Source organism: Pangasianodon hypophthalmus, chromosome 28 (genome assembly GCF_027358585.1).
Source record: "Pangasianodon hypophthalmus isolate fPanHyp1 chromosome 28, fPanHyp1.pri, whole genome shotgun sequence".
Classification (NCBI taxonomy): Eukaryota; Metazoa; Chordata; class Actinopteri; order Siluriformes; family Pangasiidae; genus Pangasianodon; species Pangasianodon hypophthalmus.
Window position 1 is genome coordinate 9,236,485 of NC_069737.1, and position 10,626 is coordinate 9,247,110.

A 10,626-nucleotide genomic window follows, 5' to 3' on the forward strand; every position below is an offset into this window, starting at 1 on the left:
GAACACAGGTAATGATTCCTGTGTTAGCTGTTTAAGCTGGAGATAGCATGGGGGGAAAAACTGTTTTTATGCCTAGATGTTCTAGTGCACAGAGATCTGTAACGCCTGCCTGAAGGGAGGAGTGTAAACAGGTTGTGGCCGGGGTGAGAGGGGTCTGTGATGATGTTAGCTGCCCGTTTCTTCACTCTGGAGTTGTACAAGTCCTGAAGGTTGGCCAGGTGCACACCAATGATCCTTTCTGCTGTCCTAACAGTCCGTTGCAGTCTTCTTATATCTGATTTGCTGGCTGACCCAAACTAGACAGTTATAGAAGAGCACAGAACCGACTCAATAACAGCTGAGTAAAACTGTGTCATCTGCGCCTGTTGGCAGGTTGAACTTTTTCAGTTGACGAAGGAAGAACAACCTCTGCAACAAGTTCGATGCTTCAACATCTCATCCAAAAAAAACCCAGTCCTCGCATCAAATCCACGGAGCGGAGTCGACACGAGGCAACGTCAGCGTTCGCATTTACCCTAAATCAATATGAGTGCTAGTTGAAATGAAGGCCTGTAAAAATGTATGTTGATTGTGGCTATATGTAGTGACTATTTAAAACCGTAAATCAACATGGCGGCTAGTTATGATGTCCCTAAGTTAGCTATGGTTTGTGAAAGACTAAGCGCATTCACATTGATTGTCTCATTCTCTCTTTCTCTCTCTTAGTTGTTTATTTTAAGAGACCTATCTTATTTTCTCTTGTATATTTAGTATTGTTCTTTAATAAAGAAAAATTACTTCTTACCCGATTAATCGATGGAATAATCGGTAGAATACTCGATTACTAAAATAATCCATAGCTGCAGCCCTAGTTCAAATCAAAGACAGAATTTATCCCAAAAATCATGAGGGGCGAAGATTTACTAGCAGCCGCTACTACCTGCAAATGAAGAACAGGGAAAAGATAAAGAGGTCATGGCTCGTGTACAGTGAAAGAAATGACTGCGTTAGGTACTTTTGTTGCCGCCTGTTTGGTAACCGAGAAAAGGGCACTCAGTGGAGATGGGTTCAACACCTGGAAGAATCTTTCAGCCCACTCGAGACAGCATGAAACGTCTGCTGAACACATTACAAACATGGATAGTTGGCGCAATCTTCCTGAGAAACTGAAAACAAACACAGCTATAGATCAGGTAAACCAAGATCTAATTGCTGTTGAAGTAAACCACTGGAAAGAGATTTTGAGAAGACTCATTGCTATTGTAAACCATCTGGCAGAGCACAATCTTGCATTTCGTGGCCACTCAGACAGATTGTTTGATTCTGGTAATGGAAATTTCCTTGGAAAAGTACAATTAATGGCTCAGTTTGACCCAGTGATGTGAGAGCATTTGAGGAGAATTCAAGCAAAAGAATTAAGTGACATCTATTTAAGCAAGCACTTTCAAAATGAGCTAACTTCCCTTTTGGCAAAATGTACAACTGATGCCATTGCAGAGAGAGTAAAAATAGCCAAATATTATACAGTAGTCATGGAGTGCACTCCAGACCTCAGTCACAATGAGCAGCTATCAGTAGTGCTACGAATAGTTAATTGTGAGTTATCAAAGGGTGTCTCCATTCATGAGCACTTTGTTGGATTTCTTCAGGCACTTGACACAACAGGAAAACCGTTGGACCATTCTCAAAGAACATGTCAAGAATTTTACACTTAAGGCATTGTCCACAACCAGATGGGAGTGCAGAGCTGAAGCTGTTAAAGCTATTCACTACCAGCTGCCTGAAATTGTGAAGGCATTAACTGCTCTAGAGGAGTACGCTGCAGAGAAACGAGATGCCGATGTTGTCTCTACAGCTGAAAGCATATGCAAGGAGCTGCAAAGATGGCCTTTTATGGTAAGTACCATTGTGTGGTACAATGTGTTGTTCCAGATAAATAGAGTAAGTAAGATCCTTGAGAGCCCCAAAGTTTCAATCGAGACAGTGAGGAAAGAAATCAGGGCTGTGAAAGAATTCCTTCAGGAATTTCGCAATCGTGGATTTAATTCTGCTCAAACCGAGGCCAGGGAGATCGCAGAGAAGCTGGAGGTGGAGATGAGCTGGCCTGAGGTGCGTCAGAGAAGGAAAGCTAAACAGTTTGACTATGAGGGAACAGAATACAGTCAGTCAACTGCAGAAGAGCTCTTCGAAAGAGAGTTTTTTTTCTGCCTCTAATCGATACGGCTCTTGTCACAGTAGAGGACAGATTTTCCAAGATGGAAATGTTCTACGAGCTTTACGGTTTTCTTTACTCAATCGACACAATGAGAAGCACTGAGAAGGAAGGGAAGCTGGACGAATGCTGCCACAGACCTGAAGCTTGAGGTAATGGGTGCAGTTAGATCTTTTCCCACCCATATCTCATCACCATTTGAAATGCTTGACTATATATGTAAAGAGAATATACTTGACATATATCCAGATTTGAGTATAGCTTTCAGGCTACTACTCACTCTCCCTGGGACAGTAGCTTCAAGTGAGAGAAGTTTCTCATCACTGAAACTAATTAAAACGGAGCTCAGGTCAACTAAGTCACAGGACAGGCTGTCTGCACTTGCTGTTATTTCCATGGAGCAGGAAGTCAGGAAGGCCCTGGATATGGAATCAGTGATAGCAAGATTTGCCAAGGCTAAAGCTCGCAAGGTCAGATTTTAGTATGTACTAAACTATCTAAACTGTGCCCAGTCATTCACAATATAGCCTCATGGCATATGATGTATCATAAAATAATACAGTTTCCGAAAGTCCTTGAAAATGTTCCTTAACCATTTAAAGCTGAGTTAGTAAGAGAAAGCAAGAGAAACTCACTGTACATAAAAATGCACTGAAAAGAGAGAAAGAAGACAAAGACATAGAGAAGAGTCTGGTGAAAAGGAAGATGGACAAAAATGGATAGAAGAGGGTGAAGATGAGAAAGACAGACAAAGGCAAATAGAAAAGAGAGAAGAGAAAAGGACAGAAGGGAGAAGAAAAAAGACAGAGAAAGACAAAAAGGGAGAAGATGAGGTGGTCAGATGCAAAGACGAGGGAGATGAAGAGAAGGTCAGAAAGGGAGAGCAAGAGAAAGGCAGAGAAAAGGTAAACATTTTAAACAGCGTGTTATTTTACTTTTGTGTGTTCATAATTGATCACTTATTGTCCTCTTTGTTTCGTGTCACTTTTGTAACACAGGATAGAAGACATGTGACCCTAAGCAAGTTGTCCAATTTAGGCCCCAGCACGCAGATCTATTCAGGAGATTCTGTCAGAGAACCTGCTGGAAAACCAAGGTAAATGACAACCAATGACAGCTCTTCCTTGTAAATAGACCATGCGTTTTATCGTACACAGAATATATTATGAAAATAAGATTTTACAATGGATGTATTTGTTAAACAGAATGTTGTGCTCTGTTTTTATGCAGATTAAACAGTTGAAACAGATGTCTAGACATCATCACTGTGTGAGGAGTGCTGAGAAGAAATTACAAGTAGGTCTGAAATAAATATAGAGTGACAAAAGGGTGGAACAAGAGATGTGGAGGGCCCTATGTCTGTGTTTGCCTTGGGCCCCAAAATGACTAAATCCACCCCTGGGTATTACATTCGCAATCCTTTATTTTTTTTATTTATTTTTTTTTTTAAATGTGCGAGGATATGATGCCCTACAGTGTGGTTGAAAACGAAGGCTTTCGCCACCTACTACATAGTCTGGAACCGAAATACAGCATTCCATCAAGACAGCACTTGCATTCCGAAGCTGTACAGGCAAATTAAAGATAATATATGATGCAGAACGAGTCGCAATCACAACCGATGGATGGACATCCTGTACAACCGAAGCTTATGTCACAGTGACTTGTCATTGTATCGACACTGACTGGCAAATGAAGAATAATGTTCTGCAGACACGCGTTTTGAATGACTCACACACCGGGGTAAATCTCGGTAAAGTCTTGAGAGAAGCATGTGAAGAGTGGAGTATACTTGACAAAAAAACCTGCACTGGTCACTGATAATGCCAGCAACATGGCAATAGCTGGAGAAGAGGCAAATCTGTCACCTCACATTAAATGCTTTGCGCGTACCATTAACTTGGCGACACAGAAAGGTCTGAAATGTGCTGGCCGTCTTTTGGGAAGAGTGAGACGAATCGTGTCATTTTTTTCACCGCGGCACGACTGGTACGGCTGTTTTAAAAGAGAAGCCGAGGTTGCTCGGAATTCCAGAACACAAGCTTGAACAAGACGTGATCACTGGCTGGAATATCCTCTCAATGAGAATGACATCACTCTAGCTGAAGATATGGTTAAGCTACTCGCACCAGTGAAAACCGCCACCACCATGATGTTCGAGGAAGAGCAGCCAACTGTATCCGTCATCGCACCTCTTCAAGCCAAACTGTCACAGCTGAAGACTCGTGTGATTACAGAGATGAAGCAGGCAATGGCAAAGGATCTTGAACATCGAGATGTGGATGTGAGACAAGTTCTATATAGAGCATCTGCCTTGGATCCAAGATTTAAAAAGCTGCCTTTTTTAAGTGAAGAGTACAGAGATGCAACTTTCCAGGATCTCATCCATGAGGCTGCAGAACTTTTGATCCAGAAAGTAAGAATATATTTTTGTTTATTGTTGTATTAATTCATTAAAATGCCATTCATATATGTATATATGTTACTGCCATTCCATTTGCTGTAATGTGTGTGAGATCTTGAGTCTGTGTTACTCTCCAGAATGACACAGTGTCACAGGTTGAGAATGCAACGGCTCACTCATCTGCTGATAAAACATCTGATGATGACCTACTTCTGGTTGGAGTTCTCATCGGTTGAGTTCGCTCGCTGCTGCTGGGGGTGACCCCATATGGACGGCCTGAAGAACTGTTTGGATTGCTGGGGATGGCGCCACCTGGGGGCTGTGGAGATGGCATGGGGATCACATATGGGGAGCTGTACTGTAATGGCTTGGGACTGCGATTGCTGTAGTGGCTTTGGGGCTGCGGTTGCCACGAGCAGCTTCGTACTCAGGACTCCATCAGTGGACAGTGGATAGATTTTAACCAGCCGGACTTCTTGCAAAAACTGATGAATTTATTGGTTGCACAATTGCACTATCCTCTCAAGGTTTCTTCCTCATATCATCTCGGGAAGTTTTTCCTTGCCACCGTCGCCACTGGCTTGCTCATTAGGGATAGTGATAAATTCAAATATTTACAATATATTTTTTGTGAATCCATTTATTTCTGTAAAGCTGCTTTGTGACAATGTCCATTGTTAAATGCGCTATACAAATAAAATTGAATTGAATTGTGTACAAACCATAGTTAAATTTTTTGCTTCTGTTAACTAGCTGAAAATGTGATTTGTGCTTTTATTGATCAAGTAACAACTGTTAGAGGCACACATGATATTTTGGTCTCTGACATAACTAAGCCTTGCTTTCTTTTTCATTTTAGAATATGTCCCTTCTTCCAAGAAGTCAAAACCATTAGAAGATCTCTTTGGTGACACCTTCTGCACTGTAGACGCTAGCCAGACTGTCAAGACCCCCCTAAAGAGCTGGCCCATGCTGAAGTTGTTAAGTACAGAGACACTGCATCTTTGAACTTGGGGGGTAAGGTATTGGAGTGGTGGAAAAGTCATCAAACTGAGTTTCCCCTCCTGGCACACCTTGCCAAAACCTACATGTGCATTCCTGGTACCAGTGGACCGTCCGAGCGTGTGTTTAGCACCGCAGGTGATATTGTCCATGCAGAACGCAGTGTCCTCTCTCCTGAACATGATGATCAGTTGATTTTTTTTTTATTTTTTTTTTATTTATTTATTTTTTTTTTTAAAGAAAAACCTCTCAAAAGAGACCACTGCAGCACTTGTTTGACTATTAGATCTGAAATTGTGTGACAGATCAAATGTTAGATCAGTTTAACAGCTTTATTTTTGTATTTTTTATATTCATTTATTTTTTTGTGTAATTTATTATTTTTTTTCTACAACTAGAGTACCTCAGTGATTTGCACTATTGCACATTGTGGCATAAATCATAAATCATGAGCTTGATTGATTTCATGTGACTTCATTTTTCCCCCCATTATTTATTTTTCTTTTTTAAAAAAAAAATAATAATGTGTAATTTTTTTTGTTAGTTTGTTGTTGTAAATGTCCCATCTGGGATAGAGAGTGTGCAATTTTCAAAGAGTTTAATTAAATGTTCATGTTATATATTTTGGTTGCATTTGTGAGTTATTAAAAATGTAACTGCTTGTGTAAACTAGGCACATAATAGCAAAATATCGATAAATTCGATCAAATCTGCAGTTAGACCAGTTTTTTATTAATCTCAATATATTTTCCACAGCTCTTGCCTGTAAAAATAAATAAATAAATAAATAACCTTATAATTATCCATAATTCCATACTCGATTTAATTTACACAGAAAGAACGTGACATGAAGATGTTTGAAGAACTGTTTGATTCAAGGCTTACAGGATCTTCTCATGTATAATCTCCCAAACCATCACTTTCCTGAACAGTGGAATGTCTCACTACAGAGAAACAGAGACGAATCAGAGATGAAAAGCATAATAAAATGCTTGAGAATTAATGGTGTTAACATAAATACTGTTGCTTGACGGTCTGAAAGTGAGTGGCTTTCCTTGAGAAAGGAAGTCTGCATATTTACAGGCAAAAACACCACAGTCACTGCCATTCACCTGTTTACGAGTTGCCTCGACACAATTTTAAGCAGAACACGTAGCCTTAAAATGACACTTAATTCAGAGAAGATCCATATATATCATTATACGGTGTCATACGTTAGTTCTCGTTCGGCCGACGGTCCACCTGGAAGCCTCCAAGACGCAGCCTTTCTTGACCCTGTACTCCTCTGTGAGGTACTTTCTGTTAAATAAAACAGATGCACATCCAGATACTCAAAGACGATGAACAAATCAAACCACAAAATAACTGCAAAAATATGACTTTCGACCAATTCACAAATTGACCATATGATGTAGTATTTGATGTAAATACCATCGTGAAACAGACATCTTTCCATTTCTTCTTCTCGCTTCGTACACATGTTGGACCTCATGAGGAGCAATGTGCATAACAGCTCATAACTAGCCTATAACATTAGCCAGACTGCTAACAACACACTGGGGTTAGAGCTGAGTTTTCTGTGCTAACCTGTCTTTCTTCCCTCAGCAATGCATCCCTCAGCTTCCACATCCCCCACCACCCAAGACTAGCAGCCCCCTGACTTCGTTCTACCAGCACATTCGAGTGTTTTTTTTTTCTACCATATAGTGTGCTCCTTGTGGTTAGTCCTCAGCCTGGTTCCATTATGCACAGCTTCAGCTCAGAGGAACCAACAAGCCATGCCATAGAGATTCACTCTTGCTCAGCAAATGTCTAAGCTCCCTGGAATTGGAGAATAAACACCAGTGATATGTCCGCTGTCTCAACATTGACCATCATCCGAGTTTAGAGACGGTTGTTTCAGATGTCCCTTCTGAAGACTGCACAGCGATGCCCATACCAATATGGTGCGTCCTGCTGGAAGATTTAGATCTTAATTCAGAGTCGATTCTGATCCAAAAGCCCCAGCCTAAACAACCTCCTAATGATAAACATACATGTTCATCAATAACATGTAAGGAAAGAAAGAAGCTGAGGAATCGACCTGAGGTCTTTTTCTAGGCATGTTATTGATCTGGCATCCAATGTGGCTCAAATAAAATCCTTGATCCTGGAACTAAAGCCACATGCAGTGGAGGCTTGCGACTTTCAGCAGTGTCCTCATTATAGCTGATTCTCCGTCCAGCTTTTCATCCATGCATTCCACATTTGGGAGGCAGTCTGATACTGAACCAATAGTTGAACTACCATGTTCATCTGGAAATTAACCTCAGTTAGCCTCTACCAGCTCACATGCACTGCTGGATGGCTAGCACGGATGCCGTGACCCAGATTGGACTGGTTGGTGACATACATAGCACCGAATTTGTTCCGAAGTCTAGGCCATCTGCTACATGGCACAATGTCTCTCTAAAAGACTGCCTTTTCACTAGCAATCACTTTGGCAAAAAGAGCAGGAGAAAGTCATATAAATCTATTGACCTTAGCCTTCTGTTCCTATAATGCATCCTATGGTACTATTTGGACCATAAGACAAATCATCAGATCAGCTGTTTATCTTTCACAGGGGAAAGACACAGGGAGCTCCTCTGTCTAAAGGGAGACTGGCCCACTGGGGTCATCAACTTGTCCTATAGGCGGGACAGAGTAGCTTCTTTTCCTCGTGGGCAGGACTGTAGCTCCCATAAGTCTGTGCTGCTGCCACCCGGGGAAGAATGTGTACCTTCTCCAGGTTCTACAAGGTTAACCTTTCCCTCTCCAGAGTGCAGAGATCAGACCCCTAATACCTTTCCAGTCAGTCCTAAGGTGGGTCAGTTTACATGGCAAACGGTATCCAGATGATTCGCACCACTCCTGTTGGTTAGGAGGAGTGAAGTTGAATACTAGTTATGTATGTAACTGTGGTTCTATGAACATCACATAATCCCCAGCTTTCCCTATCATTTGGAAGCCAGTGCTGACTGAGCAGGAACTTGGCAAGAGCTTGGTTCCAGGGAATGATTGCCATGTGACAACAGTGTTTTTATCAAATACTATGTCATATGGTCACACTGTGCAGAAAGGGTTGTCACCATAGTTTTAATGAGCTGGACTAACTTCAGCTGTCCCCCACTCTCATATTTCACTGATAAGCTGTACCTTTGTCCATTAGCTGTCTTGATAAAAAAAATGACCCTTGTGGTATTTTTTATTGTTTTGGGGGACTTAAACTACCATTCTAGCTAACACTGCACAAACATATAAGGTACATGTACACAGAAGTGGCTGTGTACTTAGTTTAGCTGCAACGATAAGGTGGATTCAGGTATGTTGATACAGTCTTAAAAAAACAAGTGGAGAGTGTAAAAGTTAAGGGATATAATGGATATATGAAACACCACTATGGTTAAATGTTTCACTGATGGATTTTATGTGCATTAAATTATGTTTTTTATGAAACAACTGGGTAGACTGGGAAATACAGAATGTTACTTAGGCCTACTATTTAATATGAGTATTAAGTTTTACTTAGTGTTCTATGTTAATATATTTTAGAGATTGACGTCAATGTTTATTTTTTCAAAAGTTGTGTCATGCTTCTACTGTAAGACAAAGATTATAAAATGTTACTATCATTTTTATGTTTTCTGTTCATTCTGAATTAGAAAAGATTATTCATTGGTTATGAATTTAGAAAATTTGGAAGATTGTCTAAACCTTGTTATTGTTGATATTGCTGTAAGAATTAATTAGAGAATGCCAACCTTAATATGTAGTCAATTTTACTTAATCTACTGTGCTCATGAAATATTAGAATATACAGTTGAGGTCAAAAGTTTACATCCCCCTTTCAGAATCTGCAAAATGTTTATTATTTTACCAAAATAAGAGGGATCATACAAAATGCATGTTATTGTTTATTTAGTGCTGACCTGAATAAGATATTTCACATAAAAGATGTTTACATATAGTCCACAAGAGAAAATAATAGTTGAATTTATAAAAATGACCCCGTTCAAAAGTTTACATCCCCTTGATTCTTAATACTGTGTTGTTACCTGAATGATCCACAGCTGTGTGTTTTTTTTGTTTACTGATAGTTGTTCCTGAGTCCCTTATTTGTCCTGAACAGTTAAACTGCCTGCTGTTCTTCAGAAAAATCCTTCAGGTCCCATAAATTCTTTGGTTTTCCAGCATTTTTGTGTATTTGAACCCTTTCCAACAATGACTGTATGATTTTGAGATCCATCTTTTCACACTGAGGACAACTGAGGAACTCATATGCAACTATTACAGAAGGTTTAAACGCTCACTGATGCTCCAGAAGGAAAAACCACGCATTAAGGTGAAAACTTTTTGAATTTGATCAGGGTAAATTTAACTTATTTTGTCTTCTGGGAAACATGTAACTATCTTCTGTAGCCTCTGAAGGGCAGTACTAAATGAAAAAATACGATATTTAGGCAAAATAAGAAAAATGTACACATCTCCATTCTGTTCAAAAGTTTTCACCCCCCGGCTCTTAATGACTGAATTTGCTGGAATGCCCACTACTTGGCAAGTGTCTTGAAGGCCCTCCATTTGTAAACAATCCTTTTCTTCTACTGTAGAACTGTGAATTTCTAATTCTTTGGAGATGGCCTTATAACCCTTCCCAGATTGATAAGCAGCAACAGTTGCTTCTCTGAGGTCATGGTTGATGTCATTTCTTTTTGGCATCTTATAGAGAAACACCTGAGTGCCCCAGAACACCAAACTGCCAAAAGTTCTGCTTTTTTAGAGGAAGTCACACTTCTTGATGATTAACTAATTTTGTGCATTTCATTAGTAACACCTGCCTGCTAATTACTCTTTTAATAATTGTGGAAGTAGGAAGGGTGTACATAATTTTTCCCACTTGGTTCTTCTGAATGTTGGTTTAGTTTTTGGGGAAAAATGACTACATATTGAAATCGGTTTTGTTGTTGTTGCTGAAGTTATGTGTTTGTTTATAGAAGTTGGTGAGGACCAT